We start from the raw sequence: 27,030 nt of genomic DNA, 5'->3' as shown, positions 1-27,030 counted from the left end.
CTGGCCAACATGGTGAAACCCCATCTCTACTAAAAATACAAAAAATTAGCCGGGCCTGGTAGCACACGCCTGTAATCCAGCTACTCGGGAGGCTGAGGCAGGAGAATCGCTTGAATCCCAGAGGCAGAGGTTGCAGTGAGCAGAGATTGCGCCATTGCACTCCGGCACAGGTGACAGACCAAGACTCCGTCTAAAAAAAAAAAAGTGTTCGTTATCACCAAGTAGCAATCTATTACCTTTTGGATAGTCCTCTTTAAGTATGGCCCAAAGATGTAATTTTGGATTCACTGGAAAGTGACATCTCTACCGTAGTGCGTGGTGTCATGTACATGTTTGATAACATCTATCATAAAGATGTTTAGGTGCCGGGACTTTTTTTCTTATTTATTACAGATTCATCTGTCCTGGGTTTTTTGACTGAGGTCAAAACCCCAATTAAGTGTTATTTTTAAATCTTCTGACTATTTCAGTGGTTCTATGATGAGGTCTGTTTCAGATACTAATGACATTAGCAGAACTTTTGGGGTCTTTTTTTAATGCCATTTCCCTAGCAGCCTGGTCTGCTCAAATACTACCTTTTACCAACTGTGGTTGCTCATGCCTCTAATACCAGCACTGTGGGAGGCCAAGATGGGAGGCATGCTTGAGCTCAGGAGTTTGAGACCAGCCTGGGCAACATAGCGAGACCTTATCTCTACAAAAAAATTTTAATTAGTTGGGCATAGTGGCACATGCCTGTGGTCCCAGCTACTCAGGAGGCTGAGAGAGGAGGATCACTTGGGGCCAGGAAGTTGAGGATGTAGTGAGCTATGACTGCACCACTGCACTCCAGCCTGGACAACAGAGTGAGATTCTGTCTCAGAAAAAAAAAAAAAATTACCTTTTGCCTCCAAGTTATCTGTCCACTGGTGTCCAGGGCAATGTATGATAACTATTTCTTTGGGCTCTAAGACCAATGTTATTAATAGTAAGGTTAGGATTTCTCTAGAATATTTAATTTGTTCATTACCAGAAGTTAAGAGCCCCCCTTTCTCTCCAGATGGCCCTGTAGGTGTGAACAAAAGAAAAGGAAAATCTGGAATCTGTATAAATGGTCATCCAGGAGTCTTTACCTAGTTGGAATGTCCCAGATAGGGCTATGAGTTCTGCCTTTTGTGCCAATGTACCAGAAGGGAGTGCCTCTGCTTCCAGAATTTGTCAGAGTGTTACCACGGCATGCCCAGCCTTGCATTATCCTTGATCTGTAAAGCTGCTCCCCTCAGTGAACACTTTTAAGTCTGGATCTGCCATGGGGATATTAGCCAAGCCTGGTCAGCTAGAGTAAACTTGTTCAATAACTTGTAAGCATTCGTGTACAGGGTCAGCTGTGCTTTGAGGAAGCAAGGTGGCAAGTTTTAGAGCAGAGAGTGCTCTCAAAGCTACATTTGCATAATCTAGGAGGATGTCCTGATGTCTACCCAACCTTCCAGAGGTCAATCAGTACCCTCCTTTCTGTTCTAATAGAGAGAGCACACAGTGAGGGGTGTGCACTGTGGTAGGTTGTCCCAAAGTGAACTTTTCTGCCTCCTGGAGAAGGCCGCAGGTGGCAGCAACTGCTTGGAGGCAAAAGGGCCAACCCCTTGCGACAAAGTCTAGCTGTTTTAAAAAGTAGGCTGCAGGTCTCATGTTTGCCAGGTGCTGGGTTAGCACTTCCTGAGCCACCCCTTGTTTCTCATGCAGGAACAAACTGAATAGCTTTCTTATATCTGGGAGTCCCAAGGCTGGCGCTGTTAATAATCTTTCTTTAATGGTCAGAAAGGCTTTTTGACAATCCCCCGTCCGTTTTAGGGGCTTGATGTCTATTCATTTTAAAGCTTTATATAGAAGTTTGGCTGTAAGTCCAAAATTAGGAATCCAAATGCAGCAAAACCCAGCCAAACCCAAAAACCCTTGCAGCTTCTGCTGTGTGGTGGGTCTGGATACCCTGGAAAGAGCTTCCCTCTGGTTCAGGAGCATATTTATTTGACTGAGGGCTGTGAGATCTATGCCTCTTTCCTGGATACACTGTATCCCTATTCTGCCAGGAAATTTGAAGTCAGTATAGTGTTCCAGTCAGAGTCTATCACAGTGGTACCGGTTATTAATATGCCACTGACATATTATAACAAAGTCTTGCCTTTTAGTTGGAGGTCCTGGTGGTCTTTGGCAAGTATTTCCCTAAAGATAACTGGAGAGTATTTGAAACCTTGAGGGAGCACTATCCAACAGTACTGTAGCTGGACTTTGGTATCCAGGTCTTCCCATTCAAAATAGTAAACACGATGTTTATTAGTAAAAGTGCTCCAGATATTTGGAAAAAGCTGCAAAAGGTAGATGGGCCTTTAGGAATGTCTTCAGCCTGGGTGACAGAGGGAGACTCTGTCTAAAAAAAAAAGAAAGAGGGAAGGAAGGAAGGAAGGAAGGAAGGAAGGAAGGAAGGAAGGAAGGAAGGAAGGAAGGAAGGAAGGAAAAGAAAGAAAGAAAGAAAGAAAGAAAGAAAGAAAGAAAGAAAGAAAGAAAGAAAGAAAGAAAGAAAGAAAAAGAGAAAGAGAAAGAAAGAAAGAGAAAGAAACAAAGAGAAAGAAAGAAAGAGAGAAAGAAAGAAAGTCTCTACAAATTGAGACAAAGGCATTAAATTGTGTGAGGCTTCTGAATTATTGTTCATGTACTGTCTGAAGGCCTTGAAAATCCACTCTAAGAACTCTGAGGGGATCTCATTAGGTTTCTGTCTAACTTCCTAGACCTTCTTGAGGCTTCTTTGCTTGGACACTCCCCTGCAGAGACCAGTCAAAGTGCAGTCCTGGTAGTGTTCAAGCTTATGGCTATCTCTAGTGTTTACATTTCATCCTGGGTCAATGGTGGGCACTGCAACTTGGGGCACTGCTCTTATGGGTTGCCAGAAGAGTCTGCATGCATTTGACCAGCTTTCTCCTTGCCTTTACTTAAAATCATTCTCCACTCCTCTGAAATTAATACAGTACTGAGCAAATTTTGGGCATCTGACCAGATGGGGTTGTGGGTAGCTAACATAGAGGAGAACAGATTTTCCATCCACTTTGGATCTTCCTAATAGGTGGGCTTATTTTTCCAGTAAAACAAGTCAGAGATGGAAAATGGAGAGTGGACCCAGCAAATCCCATAGGTTGGCCTGTGGCAGCATTAACACTTCTTCTGGGTAGTTGGCATAAGAGCAATTGCCCTCCCAGAGCCAAATGGCACCCTAACGAATTGAGTTCCCTGTCAGGTATGAGAAGGAGAGACCATTCCTGTTGCCCCTGACTCCTTACCTCTCAGGGTGAGAACTCCAGTAGGGGAGCCATACGCTCACTTAGTGGAACCACCAAAACATCAACATCTTTTTGTTGGGGGTCAGTCAAAACAGGCCTTTTCCCTTGTTGAACCATGATTTTGCATTTCTTTTGCATTGGTGTGTTTTGCCAAAGCTGCATACAACATTACACATAAGGGATCTCATCTCATTTCACTTCCTGTTTCAGAACAACTCTAGCTGTAGGAGAGTATTATAATTAAGGGAGCCATTTGGTGGTCACTATTTTCCTGAATCCAGCAAGTGTTGGGGCCAGGCAGAAGTATAAAAGAAAATTATTCTTTTTTGTCTCATGGAATCATAGACAAGCATCTTAATTTTACAGGATACAGCCCACCGGGGTGCTTGAGGAAACCAAATTAACATTTCCAACTCCAGCTGAGATGATGCACATACACCAAAATATAGACACTTATCGCTCTGCTCCGTGCCCAAGTTTGACCTGGAAAAGCTCAAACTTGCCCCTGTTGGCCCTTGGTGCCTTTGATTCACTCAAGGTGGAGAGGAATGATTTTCAACCAGGAGTGCAGCAGACGATCTCTGGGAAAGGTGGAGAAGTGGCCAGTCACACTGAGTTAGGCCTGCTGAGATTTCATTAGCAGTTCCTTTAGGGTTCACTGATTGTGACTAGCCAGACAACCAGAGTTTCCTGAGTTAGGGCTGCTGAGCTTCCACTAGTAATTCCTTCAGGGGATCCCTTCCACAAACATAAACATATATAACAGGATGAAGACAAACAAGGAGACCTTCCAAAATAAAGGTTCAAATTTTAAAAATCTAGAGTATTTTTCCCTGGCCATGCCTTTTATTCAATTTCCAATTTAGGAGAAATCCCCTCAAATAAGGCCTTTCCTATTACTAGGGAGGTTCAACACGACTTCCTAAGAGGTCACAAGACCTCCAAGGAGGACAGCAAATCAGGAGACGGGAAAAGTGGTGCCAGTTGCACAGAGAAAAGTTACCAAAGACATCTTTCAAAACCAAAAACCGTTTATTTGCTGCAAGAAATTTGTGCACCACAGGTTGACACTGCCCTTTCAACATGCAAGGCACCGGAGACAGCCCTTACTTAGTTCAGTGAAACTGAACAGCCACTTGGGCTTGTTTCTGGTTCCATGCCAATAATGAGGGGTCACCAAGGTGCAGGTCCACAAGGGGCTCCTGGCTGGATTGCCAAAATTTGTTATAGGACCAACATGTTTGTATCACCACTGTGCAATAACATACCAATTACTGTGAGGCAGCACGATTTGCAGCAGAGAAAGTTTCATAATCACAGCACACCAAGTGAGGACATAAGAGGAGACCCTCAAATCCATATCCCCAAGGAGTTTTGGGCTGGGGCTTTTAAGGGGATCATGGAAGGTGAAGGGTTGGAAAATTGGGGTTGTTGATTGATCGGAGCAAGGGAGAGGAAATCACCAGGATGTGGAAACCGCATTCTTTCATAAGTGAGGTCCTTGTGGGGTCTTTTAGACCAGCTGGCATCCATGGGGTCCTTCAGATCAACTTGAGTTGGTAGGGTCTTTCAGACCAGCTGAGTCAGTAGTTTCATCAATAAGCATGATCTTAAGGAATGTCTCAAAGGTAAAAATGTTTCATAATGTTCAAGTTGTTACCTGTAGAACAGTTGAGAGGAACTATTAGGGTTGACATGATTCTAGCTCAACTACACAACTATCAGGAAGCAGGTCAGAGAGCACAGTGACCTAATGATTAATGCTGAGTGTGCTACAAGCTTGGCTTATTTTCCTTTCTCCCTCTCCTTTCTTCCCTGGTTAATTTTATAAGGTTTATAGGGATGGTTTCACTCTCATCTATTTGGCTTTCTGGGTGTTGACCTACAGAAAAAAAAAAAAAAAAACAGATACAATATTAATATAAGTACAGAGTTTATTTGGAGCAAGTTTGAGGACTGCAACTCCAAGTACCCTGAATCTATGCTCCAATCAGCAGCAGTTACAAGTGGATGTTAAAGGGAAAAAGAAGAGGCATTTCCTAAGTCATTTATCAGGAATTTACATGAAGGCCAGGCCAGGTGGCTCACACCTGTAATCCCAGCACTTTGGGAGGCCAAGGTGGGTGGATCACTTGAGGTCAGGAGTTGAAGATCAGCTTGGCCAACATGGTGAAACCCATCTCTACTAAAAACACAAAAAATTAGCTGGGCATGGTGGCATGTGCCTGTAATCCTAGCTACTCGGGAGGCTGAGGCAGAATTGCTGGCACCCAGGAGGCGGAGGTTGCAGTGAGCTGAGATCCTACCACTGCACTACAGTCTGGGAGACAGAGCAAGACTCTGTCTCAAAAAAAAAAAAAAAAAAAAAAAAAAATTTACATGAAAATAACTGAAGCTATTGATTTGCTATACATTGTTCATTGTACTAAAAATTCCAGGAACATGAAAATAATAGGTAAGACACCTAGTCAGGAACAAAATGACTGTAAATAATTACATGGGTGCAGAGGGCATAGCTGAAGTCCCATACTCATGTCTCTCTGGGACTAATAAATTTTGCATACCTCACATAGCTCAAAGTACTCTGAGCTATTTTTCTTTTCTCGGGGGGTACCAGGGATTATTTGTACTGTGAGAGAACATGACTTTTTAAAAATTTTAATAGCTTTAGGAGTACAAGTGGTTTTTGGTTGCATCAATGAATTATATAGTGATGAAGTCTGAGATTTTAGCGCACCTGTCACCTAAGTAATGTGCATTGTACCCAAATTTTTAATCACACATCCCCCTCTCAGCCTCCCCCTTCTGAGTAAGCAGTGTCCATTATACCACTCTGTATGCTTTTGTGTACCCATAGTTTAGCTCTCACTTATAAGTGAGAACATATGGTATTTGGTTTTCCATTCTTCAGTTAATTCACTTAGAATAATAGGCTCCAGCTCCATCCAGCTTTCTGCAAAATAAACTATTTCCTTTTTGTTTTTATTTTTTTTTTGAGACAGAGTCTCACTCTGTCACCCAGGCTGTGGTGTGATCTTGGCTCATTGCAACCTCCGTCTCTCGAGGTTCAAGTAATTCTCCTGCCTCAGCCTCTCCAGTAGCTGGGATTACAGGCATGCGCCACCACACCTGGCTAATTTTTGCATTTTTAGTAGAGACAGGGTTTCACCACATTGGCCAGTCTGGTCTCGAACTCCTGGCCTCATGTCATTCGCCTGCTTTGGCCTCCCAAAGTGCTGGGATTACAGGCATGAGCCACAACGCCAGGCCAATGTGCAGGTGTCTTTTTGACATAATGACTTTTTTTCCTTTGGGAGATACCTAGTATTGGGATTGCTAGATTGAATGGCAAATCCACTTTTAATTCTGTGAGAATTAAGCACCACAGGTGCAGTGGCTTGTGCCTGTAATCCCAGCACTTTGGGAGGCCGAGGCAGGCAGATCACTTGAGGTCAGGAGTTTGAGACCCGCCTGGCCAATATGGTGAAATCCCATCTCCACTAAAAAAAAAATGCAAAAATCAACTGGGCATGGGGGCGGGCATGTGTAGTCCCAGCTACTTGGGAGGCTGAGGCAGGAGAATTGCTTGAACCCGGGAGGCAGAGGTTGCAGTGAGCTGAGATCATGCCACTGCCCTCCAGCCTGGGCGACAGCGCAAGACTCTGTCTCAAAAAAAAAAAGAGAGAGAGAGAGAGAATTACTGGGAAGTCTCCATACTTTTTTCCACAGAGGTTGTACTAATTTACATTTCCACCAATAGTGTATAAATGTTTCCTTTTCACCACATCCATGCTCATATCTATTGTTTTCTGACTTTTTAGTAATGGCCATTCTGGCTGGGGTAAAGTGGTATCTCATGATGGTTTTAATTTACATTTCCCTGATGATTAGTGGTGTTGAGCATTTTTTCATATTTGTTGGCCATTTGTATATTTTCTTTTGAGAAATGTCTATTCAAGTCATTTGTCACATTTGATGGGATTATTTGTCCTTTTCTTGCTGATTTGCTTGAGTTCCTTGTAGATTCTCTATATCAGTCCTTTGCTGGATGTGTAGTTTGAAAATATTTTCTCCCATCCTGTGGGTTGTCTGTTTACTCTGATGATTATTTCTTTTGCTGTGCAGAAGTTTCTAGTTTAATTAGGTCCCATTTATTTATATATTTATTTATTTATTTATTTGAGATGGAGTCTCACTCACTCTGTTGCCCAGGTTTGAGTGCGATGGTGCAATCTCAGCTCACTGTAACCTCCACCTCCTGGGTTCAAACGATTATACTGGCTCAGTCTCCCGAGTAGCTGGCACTACAGGTACGTGCCACCATGCCCAGCTAATTTTTGTATTTTTAGTAAAGACAGGGTTTCACCATGTTTGCCAGGTTGGTCTTGAACTCCTGTCCTCAACTGATCAGTCTGCCTTGGCCTCCCAAAGTGCTGGGATTATAGGCATGAGCCACCGTGCCCGGCCCCCATTTATTTACGTTTGTTTTTGTTGTATTTGCTTTCAGGGTCTTATTTATAAGTTCTTTGCCTAGGCCAAAGTCCAGAAGAATTTTTCCTACATTTTCTTTTAGAACTTTTCTGGTTTCACGTTTTAGATTTAAGTCGTTAATCCATCTCAACTTGATCTTGTACATAATGAGAGATAGGGATCTAGTTTCATTCTTCTATAGGAATCAATCCAGGTTTTTCAGCACCATTTATTAAGCAATGTATCCTTTACCCAATTTATGTTTTTGTATGCTTTGTCAAAGATCAGTTGGTTATGAGTATTTGGCTTTATTTCTGGGTTCCTGTTCTGTTCTATTGGTCTATGTATCTACTTTTATATCAATGTCATGCTATTTTGGTTACTATAGCCTTGTAGTATAAGTTGAAGTCAGGTAATATGATGACTCCAAATTTTTTTTTTTTTTTTTTTTTGCTTAGGATTGCTTTGGTTATTTGGGCTCTTTTTCAGTTCCATATAAAATTTAGGATTTTTTTTCCCCAATTTTGTGAAAAGTGATGTTGGTATTTTGATAGGAATTGCATTGAACATATAGGTTGCTTTGGGCCATATGATCATTTTCATGATACTGATTGTCCCAATCCATGAGCATGAGATGTATTTATTTTTATTTTATTTTATTTTATTTTCCAATCCTTTTTTTTAAAGATGAGGTCTTGCTATGTTAACCAGGCTGGTCTTGAACTCCTGTCCTGAAGCAATCCTGCCATCACAGACTCCTGAAGTGCAGGGATTACAGGCATGTCAAGTGACCATCAGGTGATGGTCAGGTGATTGTTAAACTCTCTCTCTAAAATAATAATTGGTTGCAACCAGTGCCAAGGAAAGGCAGTCTCCCAATAGATAAAAAACACCTGGGGCCAGGCACAGTGGCTCATGCCTGTAATCCCAGCACTTTGAGAGGCTGAGGCAGGCAGATCACCTGAGGTCAGGCGTTTGAGACCAGCCTGACCAACATGGTGAAACCCCATCTCTACAAAAATACAAAATTAGCTGGGCACTGTGCGCGTACCTGTAATCCCAGCTACTTGGAAGGCTGAGGCAGGAGAATCGCTGGAACCCACGAGGCAGAGGTTGCGGTGAGCCAAGACTGCGCCATTGCACTCCAGCCTGGGCATCAAGAGCAAAACTCTGTGAAAGAGAGGAAGGCAGGAAGGAAGGAAGGAAGGAAGGAAGGAAGGAAGGAAGGAAGGAAGGAAGGAAGGAAGGAGAAAGGAAGGGAAGGAAAGAAGGAAAGAAGGAAAGAAAGGAATGGAAGGAAAGAAGGAAAGGAAGGAAGGAAGGGAAGGAAGGAAGAAAGGAAGGAAGGAAGGAAGAAGGAAAGAAAGAAGGAAAACACCTGAAGCTGGTAATCAGCAGTTTCCCATTAAGATTCCAGGAGTTGAGCAAGTGGGCTCAAGCACATACACTAAGAGGAAAAATGGCGAAGTTTAACTGGCATATGCTCTTCCTCTAGGAACACTCAACTGGTAAGGGAGAAATGCCTCAAATGAGCATGTGCACAACTTCAGTAAACACACTGCACATGTGGCCCCTCCCAAGTGCTAGCAGGCCACTGTGCAAGCAGACAGCCCACCCCTCTGTGCCCACTGTGCAAGCAGACAGCCCACCTCTTTTCACTTGAAAAATCAAGCGAGGAGAGATGCAAAACCCTGGAAGCACCAACATTTAAAACCCTAAGTCAGCCAAGGCTGGCGGATCACCTGAGTTCAGGAGTTCGAGACCAGCCTGGCCAACATGGCGAAATCCCATCTCTACTAAAAATACAAAAATTAACCAAGTATGGTGGGTGCCTGTAATCCCAGCTACTAGGGAGGCTGAGACAGGAGAACTGCTTGAACCTGGGAGGTGGAGGTTGCAGTGAACCAAGATGGCGCCACTGCACTCCAGCCTGGGTGACAGAGCAACACTCCATCTAAAAAAAATCCCTCAGTCAAAAGTCAGTAGGGCACTTAGATTGTTGCCTGCTTGGCCCTCTTGTACTTTACTTCCTTTCATTACTGCTCTAAAACTTTTTAATAAACTTTTACTTCTGTTCTAAAACTTGCCTTGATCCCTTACTCTGCTTATGTCCCTCAGATGAATTTTTTCCTTCTGGGAGGCAAGAATCAAGTTGCTGCTGACCCATAAGGATTTGCCACTGCTAACACCCCATGCACGTTAATAAAGTTGTATACCTTTTCTCCTATTAATCTATCTTTGGTCAGCTGATTTCAGTGAACATCCAGAAAGCAAAGGGGAAGTTTTCCCTTTGCCTCATATGTGTTTTGAAAATATTTTGTCCAAATTTGTGGCTCATCTTTTCACTCTAATTTTTTTTTTTTTTTGAGATGGAGTATTGCTCTTTCACTCAGGCTGGAGTGCAGAGGCGCGATCCTTCACGCCATTCTCATGCCTCAGCCTCCCGAGTAGCTGGGACTACAGGCGCCTGCACCACGCCCGGCGAGTTTTTTGTATTTTTGGTAGAGACGGAGTTTCACTGTGTTAGCCAGGATGGTCTCGATCTCCTGACCTCGTGATCTGCCCACCTCGGCCTCCCAAAGTGCTGGGATTACAGGTATGAGTCACTGCATCCAGCCCTTTTCACTCTATTAACAGTGTCTTTTGAAGAGTGAAAGTTCTTAATTTTGATAAAGTCCAATTTATCATTTTTTCTTTCTTTCTCTTTTTTTTTTTTTTTTTTTTGAGATAGGATCTCACTCTGTCACCCAGGCTAGAGTGCAGTGGCTCAATCATAGCTCACTGCAGCTTTGACTTCCTGGGCTCAGGCAATTCTCCCACTTCAGCTTCCCAAGTAGCTGGGACTAGTGTGTGCCACCATGCCCAGCTAATTTTTTGTATTTTTTGTATTTTTTTTAGAGACAAGGTTTTGCCAGGCTGGTGTCAAACTCCTCAGCTAAAGCAATCTGCCTGCCTCAGTCACCCAAAGTGTTGGGATTACAGTTGTGAGCCACTGCACCCAGTCCACTTTTTCTTTTGTTATATTTTTTATATAATAGCCAAGATTTTTTTGCTTGACCTAGATGACAAAGCTTTTTCTTTATGTTTTATTCCAGAAGTTTTATAGGTTTATCCTTTACATGTAAATCTGTTATCTATTTTGAGTTAACTTTTGTTTGTGATGAAAGGTTAGGATCAAGGGTCAACTAATGTGTATAGTTATCTGATTATTCTGGCACTGTTTGTTGAAAAATGATCCGTTTTCCATGGAATAGTCTTTGCATCTTTGTTAAAAATCACATTGAAATACCTCTTCGCAGCCGGGCGCGGTGGCTCAAGCCTGTAATCCCAGCACTTTGGGAGGCCGAGACGGGCGGATCACGAGGTCAGGAGATCGAGACCATCCTGGCTAACACGGTGAAACCCCGTCTCTACTAAAAATACAAAAACTAGCCGGGCGAGGTGGCGGGCGCCTGTAGTCCCAGCTACTCCGGAGGCTGAGGCAGGAGAATGGCATAAACCCGGGAGGCAGAGCTTGCAGTGAGCTGAGATCCGGCCACTGCACCCCAGTCCGGGCGACAGAGCGAGACTCCGCCTCAAAAAAAAAAAAAAAAAAAAGAAAAAGAAATACCTCTTCGCAACTATTAGTGGATAACATTAAAAAGACAGAAAATACCAACTCTTAGTAAGGATGTGGAGAAATCAGAACCTTCATGTATTGCTGGTGAGAATGTGAAATGAAGTTGCTGCCCCGAAAAACAATTTGGGCTAGCCATGATGGCTTACACCTGTAATCCCAGCACTTTGGAAGGCTGAGGCAGGCAGATTCCTTGAGTCCAGGAGTTCGAGACCAGCCTGGGCAACATGGCAAAACTCCTTCTCTAAAAAATACAATCTGGGCAACATGGCAAAACTCCTTCTCTACAAAAAATACAAAAAAGTATCCATCCATGGTGGCACATGCCTGTAGTCTCAGCTACTTGAGAGGTTGAGGTAGAAGGATTGCTTGAGCTTGGAGGGGTGGAGGTTGCAGTGAGTCAAGATCACACCACTGTACTCTAGCCTGGGTGACAGAATGTAATGCTGTGTCAAAAAAAAAAAAAAGAAAAAAGAAAAAGAAAGAAAAACAATTTGGAAAATTTGGAAGTTTGGAAGTTTCTAAAAATGTTAAACATAATCTCACCACACTAAGAGAAGAGAGACAGCCCCTCTCATATTGTTTTTTATTGTTTTATACTCAGAAAAGGAAAGAAAAGCGAAACTAAAGGCAGGTAGCCCAGCGCCTGGGAACCAGACCCAAAACCAAGGAACCAGACCCGAAACCAGGCCTGGGCCTGCCTGACCTAAGCCTGGCAGTTAAAATTCCACCCCGACCTAGCAACTGATGTTATCTATAGATTCCAGACATTGTATGGAAGGACATTGTGAAACCTCCCGTTCTGTTCTGTTTCACTCTGAACACAGGTGCATGCAGCCCCTGTGACGTACCCCCGGCTTGCTCAGTCGATCACGACCCTCTCACGCGGACCCCCTTAGAGTTGTGAGCCCTTAAAAGGGACAGAAGTTGGGCACCTGACAAACTCAGATTTTAAGATGTTAGTTTGCCGATGCTTCCAGCTGATTAAAGCCACTTCCTTCACTATCTTGGTGTCTGTGGGGTTTTGTCCACGGCTCATCCTGCTACATTTCTTGGTTCCCTGACCAGGAAGCATGGTGACTGATGGACAGCCGAGGCAGTCCCTTAGGCGCCTCAGGCCTGCCCTGTGGAGCATCCCTGCAGGGGACTCCGGCCAGCTTGAGCGACACGACCCAAAGAGCGCTCCCAGGTAGGCAATTGCCCCAGTGGAATGAATCGCCAGAGCAGCGCATAACAGGGCCCTGTGGAGGATTAACACAGTGGCTGAACAATGTGACGGAACTAGCACTTGGAATCCAGACATCTGAAACATGGTAAGATTAGTCTTTGAAACTTGCCCACCCCGTTTGAGTGGAAGCATGGCCTGATCACCCACAGCGTGCCTGTGTTGGCGCTTTTGTTCTGGTTTTGACTTAACTTGAATAGCTTGATACCTTGGCGTTGGTTTTGACTTGGCTTGAATTTCTTGATACTCTGATTCTGGTTTCTATTTTGGTTTGGTATAAACTGCAAAAGTGTGTGTGTGCCCTTTTTTCCCGTTCTTTGCTTTGTGGTGTGCATGTGGTGTGAGTGTGGTGTTTTGTCTTGAAGAAGCATGAGTCAGGCACAAATAAGCCCCCTACTAGGAACTATGTTGAAAATTTTCAAAAAATGATTTAAGAGAGACTATGGAGTACTATGATACCAGGAAAACTTAAAACTTTGTGTAAAATAGACTGACCAGCATTAGAGGTGGGTTGGCCATCAGAAGGAAGCCTGGACAGATCCGTTGTTTCAAAGGTATGGCACAAGGTAGCCTGTAAAGCCAGGACACCCAGACCAGTTCCCATATATAGATGCTTGGTTATAGCTGGTTTTAGATCTCTCCACAGTGGTTGGGAGAACTGCAGCATAAGTGAGCCACAGAGAGAGAGGCAGAGAGGAGAGAGAGAGAGGCAGAGGAAGAGACAGAGGCAAAAGGAAGAAAAGGTGGGGGCGGAATTTATGTAAAAAGAGTATTACATGGTAAATTCTTGTCCTGAAATAAATTAACTGGTTGTTTAAAGGAAAAAAATATTTGAGGCCGGGCGCAGTGGCTCAAGCCTGTAATCCCAGCACTTTGGGAGGCTGAGACGGGCAGATCACGAGGTCAGGAGATCGAGACCATCCTGGCTAACACGGTGAAACCCCCGTCTCTACTAAAAATACAAAAAACTAGCCGGGCGAGGTGGCGGCGCCTGTAGTCCCAGCTACTCGGGAGGCTGAGGCAGGAGAATGGCGTGAACCCGGGAGGCGGAGCTTGCAGTGAGCTGAGATCCGGCCACTGCACTCCAGCCTGGGTGACAGAGCGAGACTCCATCTCAAAAAAAAAAAAAGAAAAAAATATTTGTAATGAGTCAGAAAGTTGAAGCATGTCGAATAATTGCCTGCGAAAGTTGTGAAAGAGAAAAATGTTATAAAAAAAGAATTTATGCAAGAAATGTTGTATAATTTAAAAGTAACTAGGCCCCCTGAATGTAAAACTGAAAAAAAAAAAAAAGAAAAAACAGTTTATGTGCATGGTGCATAAGGAAAGTAAAAAATACCTTTGGTAAAAGAATTATAAGGAGTTATAAGAATATAAATTTTTACCTACATTAAAAGGTTAAAAATATGCATATTTTGTTTTAAAGGTTTAACCAAGTTTTAAAATGTTAATTAGAAAGAAAATTCTGTGTGTAAACATTGGCTAAAGTTAAAGAGGTATCATCCAGTTTTTCTGTAAACTGGACATTAAAATAAAAGCGTAGCAGGCTTTTCTTAAAGCACCAACCTGATCTTTAGCAAAAATTATAAAAGGTTAAAAAGAGTCTATAAAATCTCACCTTATAGTCAAACATTAAATATTAGATAAATATGTCTACAAGGTTTTATTAAAATTAGGTTTAACATTAATACCACACTAATATAAAGGTAAAATTTAGCTTATCTGGTATAAAAATCATACAAAAAGCATTGTTAAATGTAAAATGATATTTGGCTTTCTTCAGTTTAAAAACTAACAAAAATAGGTGCTAAAGGAAATTTCTCAGTAAAAAGGCACTAAGGACTATAAAGTCCACTGCCAAGGTCCCCACATTTAATACAAAAGGTCAATTTCTTAAAAATTATATACTTGGTTTATATTTCACTTTCCTTTCCCTCAAAAACTAAAAGTCCTGTAGTATATGTACCACCCCTAGAATTTCCGGTAAACCAGCACCAGCCTGAAGATCATGTTCTCATCAAAGGGTGGAAAGAAGAAAAACTCGAGCCAGCCTGGGAAGGACCCTACCTTGTGCTGCTAACCATGAAGACTGATGTTTGTACAGCAAAAAAGGATGGACTTATCACACCCGAGTCAAGAAAGTGCCACCCCCCAGAGTCATGGGCCATAGTCCCAGGGGAAAACCCTACCAAACTAAAGCTAAGAAAAATTTAACTCTTTTCATCTATTCTATTACTCTCTCTTCTTTCCTCGTTCTATTGCTGACCATCTAGTTATTAACATAACCAAGTCAATTTCACCTCAAACTATTGCATTTAATGCTTCCCTTGTTATACCCTGTGAAGACTTGCCAAGTCAAAGACAGCTGTCTACTTCAGAAAAGTACTTCTGTTCCTCCTGACTCTCCTCAGACTGGGCATTAGTAAACTAGGACCATTTAATCCAGGGAGATTTCAATAAAGACCCCAGTGTCCGGGAGTCTTGCCCCCAGTGTAGAGCTTTTATGCCATAGTTGGTCCAACATTCTGTGGACCACTAAAGAGCAAGGATGGACTGCCTCAACCTAGTTTTTATAATTTCCTAAAATCATGGCCGGGCGCAGTGGCTCAAGCCTGTAATCCCAGCACTTTGGGAGGCCGAGGCGGGCGGATCACAAGGTCAGGAGATCAAGACCACGGTGAAACCCCGTCTCTACTAAAAATACAAAAAATAAGCCGGGCGCGGTGGCGGGCGCCTGTAGTCCCAGCTACTCGGGAGGCTGAGGCAGGAGAATGGCGTGAACCCGGGAGGCGGAGCTTGCAGTGAGCCGAGATCGTGCCACTGCACTCCAGCCTGGGCGACAGAGCAAGACTCCATCTCAAAAATAAAAAATAAAATAAAATCATACATTCATTTTACTAGAGGATAATAGAAGTTAAAGACTTAAAACAAACTTTGGCAATTAAGACAGGATACCAAGATGCAAATGCCTGGTTAAAATGGGTCAAATATTCCATCTGCACATTAAACAAAAGCAATTGTTATGCTTGTGCACATGGCAGGCCAGAGGCCCAGATTGTCCCCCTTCCACTAGGGTGGTCCTCCAGTCAACCAGGCATAGGCTGCATGGTAGTTCTTTTCCAGGATTCTACAGCCTGGAGTAATAAGTCATGCCAAGCTCTCTCTGCTATATCCTGACCAGCACCCTGAGGGCCATCCAACTTCTACCTCCCAACACTAAGTTCACTTCGTATGTCTCACAACAGGGAGGAAACTTAGCATTCCTTGGAGACCTGGAGGGATATGATGAGCTTTAGAATTTTCAAGAGCTTATCAATCAGTCAGCCCTTGTTCATCCCCGAGCAGATGTGTGGTGGTATTGTGGTGGACCTTTACTGGGCGCTCTGCTGAATAACTAGAGTGACACTTGTGCTTTAGTCCATTTGGCTATCCCTTTCACCCTGGCATTTCATCAGCCAGAGGGAGAAGAAAATAAGATATTGTAAAGCGAGAGAAGCCCCTTATACGTCTTTCAACTCTCACATCTATTTAGATGCAACTGGAGCCCTGCAAGGAATACCAGATCAATTTAAAGCTTGAAATCAAATAGCTACAGAATTTAAATTGGTATTTTAGTGGGTGACAGTTAATAAAAATGTAGATTAGATAAACTACATCCATTACAACCAACAGAAACAAACTTTTCATGAATTAAAAAAAAAAAACAAAACTCATGTTGGCCCCAGCCCTGGGGCTACCTGACCTGACAAAATCTTTTACACCCTATGTGTCAGAAAGAGACAAAATGGCAGTTGGTGTTTTAACCCAGATTGTAGGGCACTGGCAGCAACAGCCCTGTTAGCACAAGAAGCAGATAGGCTAACTCTTGGGCAAAACCTAAACATAAAATTCCCCCATGCTGTGGTGACTTTAATAAATACCAAAGGACATCATTAGCTAATGAATGCTAGACTAACTAGATACCAAAGCTTGCTCTGTGAAAATCCTCACATAACCATTGAAGCTTGCAACACCCTAAACCTCGCCACCTTGCTACCAGTATCAGAGAGCCCAGTTGAACATAACTGTGTAGAGGTGTTGGAGTCAGTTTATTCTAGCAGGCCAAACCTCCGAGACCATCCTTAAACATCAGTAGACTGTGAGCTGTATGTGGATTGGAGTAGCTTCACCAACCCCTGCAAAGTAACCCTGAAGAAGACGACAAGCCCTGCTCCAGTCACACCTGGAAGCTGACTGGTCCACGCATGGCTGAAGCGTGAGGAAACTCATCGCAGGACTCAATTTCCTTAAAATTTGGACTTGTACAGTAAGGACTTCAACTGACCTTCCTCAGACTGAGGGCTGTTCCCAGTGTACACATCAAGTCACTGAGATAGGACAAAGGTTGCTATGGTCCTATTATTTTACTGTTATTATAAGTGTACTGGAACTCTAAAAAAAAAAAAAAAAAAACTTGTTTGTATAGTGTTATTCTATACAAGGTATGTAGCCCAGGAAATGACCAATCTGATGTGTATTATGACCCATCTGAGCCTCCCATGACCACAGTTTTTAAAATAAGATTAAGAACTGAAGACTGGTGGGGGCTCATAAATGATACGAGTAAAGTGTTAGCCAAAACAAAACAAAAAAAGCGGTGCCCAAACAAGTCACCTTGAAATTTGATGCCTGTGCTGTCATTAATAGTAATAAGTTAGAAATAGGATGTGGTTCTCTTAATTAAGAAAGAGGCTATACGGCAGAAAATAAGTACATTTATCATAAATTAAGACTGCGTAAAAATAAATGTGGATACTGGTTTTGTGTCATTTAGGCTACTTGGATAAAAAATGAAAAAATCCTGTCCACTTTCAGCAAGGGAAAAGTGACCCTTCCTGTACCAGCAGTCAGTGTAACCCCTTAGAACTAGTAATAACCAACCCCCTTAATCCTTGCTAGAAAAAAGGGGAACATGTAACCCTAGAAATTGATGGAGCTGGACTAGATTTTCAAGTAAATATCATGGTTTGAGGAAAAGTTTATAAATGTTCTCCTGAGCCAGTATTTCAAACCTTCTATGATGAACTGAATGTGCCAGTACCAGAAATTCCAGGAAAAACAAGAAACTTGTTTTTGCAATTAGCCAAGCATATAGCCCAGTCTCTCAATGTCACTTCATGTTATGTATGTGGAGAAACTGTAATAGGAGATCAATGGCCATAGGAAGCCTGAGAATTAGTACCTACAGACCCAGTTCCTGATGAATTCCTGGCTCAAAAAAAAAAAAAAAAAAAAAAATCACCCTGATAACTTCTAGGTCCTAAAAGCCTCAATCATTAGACAATACTGGATAGCAAGAGTGGGGAAGGACTTCACCCTTCCTGTAGGAAGACTCGGCTGCCTTAGGCAAAAACGGTATAATAGTACTACAAACACAGCCACCTAGTAGAGTTCAAACCATACTAAGAAAAATCCATACAGTAAATTTCCAAAGTTGCAGACCGTTTGGGCCCACCCAGAATCCCACCGGGACTGGACAGCCCCCATTAGGTTGTAATGGATATGTGAACATAGAGCCTGTACTAAGCTAGCTGACCGGTGGACAGGTAGTTGTGTTATTGGCACTATTAAACCATCTTTCTTCCTAATGCCCATAAAAACAGGTGAACTCTAGGCTTCCCTGTCTATGCTTCTCGTGAAAAGCGAAGCATAGCCATGGATAATTGGAAAGATGATGAATGGCCTCCTGAGAGAATTTTACAATACTATGGGCCCGCCACTTGGGCACAAGACGGCTCATAGGGATACCGGATCCCCGTTTACATACTCAACTGAATCATACGGTTGCAAGCTGTTTTAGAAATCATCACTAATAAAACTGGTCAAGCCTTGACTGTTCTAGCCCGGCAAGAAACTCAGGTGAGGAATGCTATTTATCAAAATAGACTAGCTCTTGACTACTTGCTAGCAGCTGAAGGAGGGGTTTGTGGAAAATTTAACCTTACTAATTGCTGTCTACACATAGATGATCAGAGGCAAGTAGTTGAAAACATAGTTAAAGATTTAACAAAACTGGCACATGTGCCCGTGCAAGTGTGGCATGTATTTGATCCTGGGGCCATGTTTGGAAATTGGTTCCCAGCACTAAGAAGATTTAAAACTCTTATAATAAGAGTTATAATAGTAATAGGAATCTGCTTACTGCTCCCTTGTTTGCTACCTGTACTTCTTCAAATGATAAAAAGTTTTGTCTCTACCTTAGTTCACCAAAATGCTTCCACACAAAGGTACTATATGAATCACTATCAATCTATTGCACAGGAAGACATAAGTAGCAAAAATGAGAGTGAGAACTCCCACTAATAAAAAGTGAGAGTCTCAAAGGGGGGAAATAAGAGAAGAGAGACAGATCCTCTCATATTGTCAGAAAAGGGAAGAGAAGCAAAACAAAAGGCAGGTAGCCCAGCGCCTGGGAACCAGACTCAAAACCAAGGAACCAGACCCAAAACCAGGCCTGGGCCTGCCTGACCTAAGCCTGGTAGTTAAAATTCCATCCCTGACCTAGCAACTGATGTTATCTATAGATTCCAGACATTGTATGGAAGGACATTGTGAAACTTCCCATTCTGTTCTGTTTCACTCTGACCACAGGTGCTTGCAGCCCCTGTCACATACCCCCTGGCTTGCTCAGTGGATCATGACCCTCTCACGCAGACCCCCTTAGAGTTGTGAGCCCTTAAAAGGGACAGAAGTTGGGCACCTGACAAGCTCGGATTTTAAGACATTAGTCTGCCGATGCTTCCAGCTGATTAAAGCCACTTCCTTCACTATCTTGGTGTCAGTGGGGTTTTGTTCACGGCTCGTCCTGCTACATGACCCAGCAATTCTACTCCTGGCATAGCAGAACAGTGGTTAGGCCACAACCTCAGATCTGGAGCACAGGAAAGCAATAAAAAGCAGAAGTCATTGTTCCTGGGAAACCCTCAAAGGCCAGCAGATGACAGAGATAGGTTCTCTGATTGATTCTAACTTAACCATTTGGAGTTTTAAACACCCTGAGCACACATAATTCAACTTAATTTGGGGACAACTGAATGCCTATTATCTTGAGGGTTGCCTCAAGAGAAATAAAAACATCTTATGTATGGGTGGTCATAACATTATTCATAATAGCCAAAAAGTGGAAACAACATAAATGTTCATTGTAGGAGAATGAAGCTGCCTTTGCAAAAACCATAACTGAGAAAATCATTACAGCAAAAGAGATCAATCTAACCAACTCTTGCTTCTAACCTCCAAACTGTCCTTGTTCATTCCTGGGCATAGGCCAAACTATCTTTGGGAGGAACTTATAGTTTAGCTTTCTAACAAAGACCATAGCAGCCCTTTCCCAAAACAAACCTCCTTCCTGCCTGGGGACTAGACTACCTTTGCAAGACGAACAAATTAGCCATAAGATTAGAAATTATGGTTTAGGAGTCATGCGGCTGGAGGCTGCAAGGTTCTGACCCTCCTCAAATGGCTCCCGAAATGACATCACTATTGTAAAACCTAAGATCAGTGCTTGAGAGATTGTGCAGACCCTGCACTGGATGGATCAGCTGGCACCACCCAGATTGATAAACTGGTTCATCTGGTCTTGTGGCCCCCACCCAGGAACAGACTCTGCACAAGAGAACAGTTTTGACTCTCTATGATTTCATCTCTGACCTGGCCAATCAGCACTCCCGGCTTACTGCCCCCCTATCCACAAAATTATTCTTAAAAACTCTGATCCTGACTGGGTGCAGTGGCTCATGCCTGTAATCCTAGCACTTCGGGAGGCTGAGGCGGGTAGATCATTTGAGCTCACAAGTTTGAAACCAGCCTGGGCAACAAGGAGAAACCCTGTCTCTACCAAAAATAAAAAAACAAGTAAAAAATTTAAAAAGATGTTAAAACACTGATCTCCAAATTTTCAGGGAGACTGATTTGAGCAATATAAAACTCCAGTCTCCTGTACAGCCAGCCCTGTGTGAATTACTCTTCCTCTATTGCAATTGCCTTGTCTTGACAAATCAGCTCTGTCTAAGCAGCAGGCAAGATGAACCCATTGGGTGGTTACAAGAGGGGATAATGGCTTCCCTTTCATCTGCTCTGTTCTTTGGCTGGGCTACAAATTAAGTTGACATATAACAGGTTAATAAAAGAAAAGGTATACAAATGTATTCCATGCAAAAGGGCATTCCATGAAGGAAAAGTGAATACTCGATAACCCAGGGTGATCTAGAAGCTAATATGCCCTCTTCCTAGAGGAGAGGTGAAAGGGAATGTAGGCAATTTAGGGAGTAGTAAATGAATTTTGGGAAAATGAATGGGCCCTCAGAAGAACAGGTGATAATCTGGGTGGGATAGAGAGAAGACAGAGCTCTAGTCTCTCCTCCTGATAGGGAGTTAATCTTCATGACTTTTGAGTTCCTTTTGGAGGATCTGCCTTTAGGCAAATAAGGGGAAATTCAGAGAAAGGCTCTGCCTGAATCTGCTCTTCCACAGGTACCCTCGGTTCAAAGTAATGAGCATCCCAAAACATCATGTTTCGTGATAGCATTTTCTGCTCTCAGGTAATAAAAATTGTCTCTGAGCAGCCCTCTTCCTGATACAGATACTTTTACTAGTATAGGTTTCCTTTATATATGCAAATTTCTTGTACAAAAGGACAGTTTTTTAGAGCTGCTCCTGTCTGCAGCTTCTCAGAATAACCAGCTTGAAATATGCCAAGGAAGTATATTTTGGGGCAGCATATTCTGGTCTCCTACAGTCATATTTTGAGGTGGGGTATCCTGAGCCCCAACACCTCAACTGCTGACTAGATACCTAAAATATAGTATAGCCATATAATGAAATATTATTTCATAATAAAAAGGAATTACATATTGATACATGCTACAGAGTGGATAAACCTTGAAAACATTATGCTAAGCAGAAGAAGCCAGTCACAAAAGACCACATATTGCATATTTCCATTCATATGAAATGTCAAGATTAGGCAAATATATACAGAAAGTAGATTAGTGATTTCCTAGGGTTGAAGGAATAGGAGAATGAGGAGTAGACTGCTAATGGATATGAGGTTTCTTTTTGAGGAATTGAAATGTTCTAAACTTACATTTTGATAATGGTTGTACAACTCTGGGAACATAATAAAAGCATTGAAATGTACACTTTAAATGAATGAATTTTTATAATATGTGAATTATATCTCAATAAAAATGTTTTCAAAAATAAATTCGTGGGCGGGCATGGTGGCTCATGCCTGTAATCCCAGTACCTTGGGAGGTCGAGGCAGGTGGATCAACTGAGGTCAGGAGTTCCAGACCAACCTGACCAACATGGTGAAACCCCGTCTCTATTAAAAATACAAAAAATGAGCCAGATGTGGTGGTGCACACCTATAATCCCAGCTACTCGGGAGGCTGAGGCAGGAGAATCACTTGAACCCAGGAGGCAGAGGTTGCAGTGAGCTGAGATCGCACCACTGCACTCCAGCCTGGGCAACAGAGCAAGACTCTGTCTCAAAAGAAAAAAAAAAATTAATTGGTATTTATGTGTGGATCATTCTCTGGACTCTGTTTTGTTCCATTGATGTATGTGTCCATCCTTTTGCTAATATTACTTTAATCTGATTATCTATCTTTGTAGTAAGACTTGAAATCAGGTACTAGGAGTCCTCCAACGTTGTTTGTTTGTTTGTTTGTTTTTGTTGTTGTTTGTTTGTTTTTAGCTCACTTCAGTCTCTAACTCTTGGGCTCAAGCAATTCTCTCACCTCAGCCTCTCTAGTAGCTAGGGCCACAGGTGTGCACTACCACACCCAGCTAATTTTTTTTTTCTTGCTCACTGCAACCTCCACCTCCCAGGTTCAAGCAATTCTCCTGCCTCAGCCTCCTGAGTAGCTGGGACTACAGGTGCATACCACCACGTCCGTCTAATTTTTTGTGTTTTTAGTAGAGACAGAGTTTCTCTGTGTTGGCCAGGATGGTCTCGATCTCCTGATCTTGTGATCCGCCTGCCTTGGCCTCCCAAAGTGCTGGGATTATAGGCATGAGCCACCACACCCAGCCCCCAGCTAATTTGAAAAATGTTTTTGTGAAGATGGGGTGTCTCTATATTACCCAGGCTGGTCTTGAACTCCTGGCCACAAGTGATGCATCTTGGCTCCCAAAGTGCTCAGATTACAGGCATGAGCCACAGCACGTAGACTTGTTCTTCTTTTTCAAAATTGTTTTGACCATTCCAATTCCTTTTCTTTTCCACATAATTCTTAGAATCAGCTTGTGGATTTCTACCGAAATATTGCTAGAAATTTAAAATGGATTGCACTGAATGTACAGATCAATTTAAGGAAAACTGACACCTTAATAATATTGAGTCTTCTTATCCATGAACATGATTTATCTTGTTATTTATTTTAGTCTCCTTTGATTTCTTTCATCAGGGTTTTGTAGTTTTCTGTGTAAATATGTTGCACACATTTTGTTAGGTTTTTACCTATTTCATGTCTTTTGGTGTTATCATAAAGGATACTTTTTTTTTTTAAACAAAGTTTCACTGTGTCACCCAGGCTGGAGTGCAATGGCACTGAGACAGCCAGATGGGAAGGGGTCCCCAGAGAAACTTCAACCAGCCTGTGCACTGGGAGGAGTGCACATTGGGATGGAGCCACAGAAGTTCCTGCCGTTTGCAGTGGGGAGGAGCCTGGCCCCTCCTCTTCCTGGGTGGAACCTGCAATTCAATCTGTGAGGCAGGAAGCATGTACTAACAATACTTTTACTCTGCTGAGAGTCCCTGTTTCCCATTTGGCCCAATAAATCCCATTTTTCTCGTTCTTCAAGTTGTCTGCAAGTCTAGATTTTCATGGCCATGTGACAAGGACCCCATCTTCAGCTGAACTAAGGAAAAGCCCAGCAACAGCACCATCACAGCTCACTGCAGTCTCAACCTCCCGGGGCTCAAGTGGTCCTCTCAGCTAAGCCTCCAAGTAGCTAGGACTATAGGCATGCACCACCATACCCAGATATTTTTTGTATTTTTTTCTGTAGAGACTGAGTTTTCCCATGTTGCCCAGGCTGGTCTTGAATTCCTAGGTCAAGCAATCCACCCACCTCAGCCTCCCAAAGTGCCAGGATTACAGGCATGAGCCACTGCAACTGGCAATGGTACTTTACATTTCAATGGTACTTCACATTACAATGTTTTTTTTTTTTTTTTTTGAGACAGTCTCACTCTGTTGCCCAGATTAGAGTGCAGTGGCGCATCTTGGCTCACTGCAAGCTCCACCTCCCAGGTTCACGCCATTCTCCTGCCTCAGCCTCCTGAATAGCTGGGACTACCAGCACCTGCCACCATGCCTGGCTAATTTTTTGTATTTTTAGTAGAGATGGGGTTTCACCATGTTAGCCAGAATGGTCTCAAACTCCTGACCTTGTGATCCGCCTGCCTCAGCCTCCCAAAGTGCTGGGATTCCAGGTGTGAGCCACCGCACCTGGCCACAATGGTTTTTACATTTCTTCTTCTTCTTCTTTTTTTTTTTTTTTTTTTTTGAGACAGAGTATTGCTCTGTTGCCCAGGCTGGAGTGCAGTAGTGTGATCTCGGCTCACTGAGACCTCCGCTCACTGTGACCTCCACCTCCCAGGTTCAAGTGATTCTCCTGCCTCAGCCTCCCGAGTAGCTGGGACTATAGGCTCACGCCACCATATCCAGCTAATTTTTTTGTATGTTTAGTAGAGATGAGGTTTCACCATGTTGGCCAGGCTGGTCTTGAACTCCCAACCTTGTGATCCACCCACCTCAGCCTCCCAAAGTGATAGGACTACAGCCATGAGCCACCACACCTAGCCAGCTTTTAACATTTCAAGTTCCAATTTTCCATTTTTTTTTTTTTTTTGAGACAGAGTCTCGCTCTGTCGTCCAGGCTGGAGTGCAGTGGCGCCATCTCGGCTCACTGCAAGCTCTGCCTCCTGGGTTCACACCATTCTCCTGCCTCTGCTTCCCTAGTAGCTGGGATTACAGGTGCCCACCACCACTCCCGGCTAATTTTTTTGTATTTTTAGTAGAGACGGGGTTTCACCATGTTAGCCAGGATGGTCTCCATCTACTGACCTCGTGATCCCAAAGTCTTGGCCTCCCAAAGTGCTGGGATTACAGGCGTGAGCCATCACTCCCTGCCCCAATTTTCATTGTTAGTGTACAGAATTAATATTGATTTTTATATTGACCACATATCTTGTGATCTTGCTAAGTTGCTTATTACTTATAGCAGGACATTTTTGCAGATTCTTTGAGATTTTCTGTATAGACGATTATGTAGTCTGTGAGTACAGTTTTATTTCTTCCTTTTCAATCTGTATGCTTTTTTATAATCTTATTGTAATGTTCCATTACAATGTTGAATAGGACCGACAAGAACAGATATCCTTACCTTGTTCTCTTTCTCAGTGGAAAAGCACTGTCTCTTACCATTAAATATGATGTTAGATGTAGGTATTTTGTTGATGTCAATTATCAGGTTGAGGATATTCCCTCTGTTCCTAATCTACTGACAGTTTTTTTATCACGAATGATGTTAGACTTTCTTTTCTTTTTTTTTTTTTTTTTAGATGGAGTCTAGCTCTGTCACCAGGCTGGAGTGCAGTGGCATGATCTCGGCTCACTGCAACCTCCACCTCCCGGGTTCAAGTGATTCTCCTGCCTCAACCTCCTGAGTAGCTGGGATTACAGGTGCCCACCACCATGCCCGGCTAACTTTTTTTTGTATTTTTAGTAGAGAGAGGGTTTCACCAAGTTGGCCAGGATGGTCTCATCAATTGACCTCATGATCCACCCACCTAAGCCTCCCAAAGTGCTGGGATTACAGGTGTGAGCCACTGCACCTGGCCTAGACTTTCTTTTCAAATGCCTTTCTTGTGGGTGTACTTTTTGAGATCATCATATGGTTTTGTAACAGCCCAAGAAGGTCTTTTTGCCCACTGCCCAGAAAAGCCAAAGCACTGAGAACAGCAGCTTTTGCAGCAAAGAACATGTTTAATAATGGCAAGTCCAGCCAAGTGAGAAGATAAGATAATTCTCAAATCTGCCTCCCAGAGAATGTGGAGGCTAGGGTTTTAAGGATAGTTTGGCAGGCAGGGAGCTAGGGAATGGGAAATACTGATTGGTTTGGTCAGGGATGAAACCACAGGGGTATCAAAACTGTCTCTGTGCCTGTCAGTTCCTGGGTGGGGGGTCACAGGTCTGGGTGGCATCAGTTGTTCCACCAGAATGCAATGCCTGAAAAATATCACAAATACCAATCTTAGGTTTTACAATAATGATACTACCTATGGGACAACCAGAGAAATTACAAATCTTGTGACTACTGGCTATATGAATTCTGAGCAGTAAGTAAGTTAGAAAACAATGGATAGTTATTATTAAACTCTGCAAAGGTCTTCACAGAATTCAGGACCCACCCATAATTCTAATCTTATGGCCTTTCATAAGTTTTACAAAGGCAATGTCAGTCCCCAAACAAGGAGAGGGTAATTTGGGAAGGGGCTGCTATCATCCTTGCTTTAAGATTAAATTATTAACTAAATTCCTCTCAGGAATTCCTGCCCAGGAATTGGCAAGGGCAGTTAGCTTGTGAGTTTACAAGCAAGTTGGAGCCTGCTATCTTAGATTTCTCTGTGTTATAATTTTTGCAAAGGCAGTTTCAGTTTTCTTCATTAGATTCTAGATATGATAAATTACACTGATTGCCTTTCCATTGTTTTAAAATCCCAAACTCTAGCTTGGAAGGCTTTCAAATTTGAACCATCTCTACATTCCTTGTATGATCATGATATTGCTATGGTCTGAATGTGTACCTCCAAAATTCATGTTGAAACCTAATCCCCATTGTGGCAGCATTAAGAGGTGAAGTACTTGGGAAAATGATTGAATCAAGAGAACTCCGCCCTCATAAGTGGTATTAGTGCTCTTCTAAAACAAGTTGAAAGGAGCTCCTAGGTCGCTTCCACCACTAGAGGACGGTGATAAAGTGCCGTCCATGGAGCAGTGAGTGAGCTCTTACCAGACTCCAAAACTGCTAGCACCTCAGTCTTGGACTTCCCAGCTTCTAGAAGTGTGAGAAATAAATTTATATTATTCATAAATTATCCAGGCTGTGGTGTAACCGCCCAATACGTTTACCTTGCCCACTGCCTAGACAGAGCCATTTTATCAAGACAGGGGAATTGCAACAGAGAAAAGTATTTCACAAAGAACCGGCTGTGTGAGAGACAGGAGTTTTATTACTACTCAAATCAGTCTCCCAAAGCATTCAGGGATAGGAGTTTTTAAAGATATTTTGGTGGGTAGGGGCTTGGGAAGGTAGGGGCTTGATCTGGGTGGAGATGGAATCACAGGGGGTCAAAGTGAGGT

Source organism: Piliocolobus tephrosceles, chromosome 2 (genome assembly GCF_002776525.5).
Source record: "Piliocolobus tephrosceles isolate RC106 chromosome 2, ASM277652v3, whole genome shotgun sequence".
Taxonomy (NCBI): Eukaryota; Metazoa; Chordata; class Mammalia; order Primates; family Cercopithecidae; genus Piliocolobus; species Piliocolobus tephrosceles.
Note: the sequence above shows the minus strand (reverse complement) of the source record.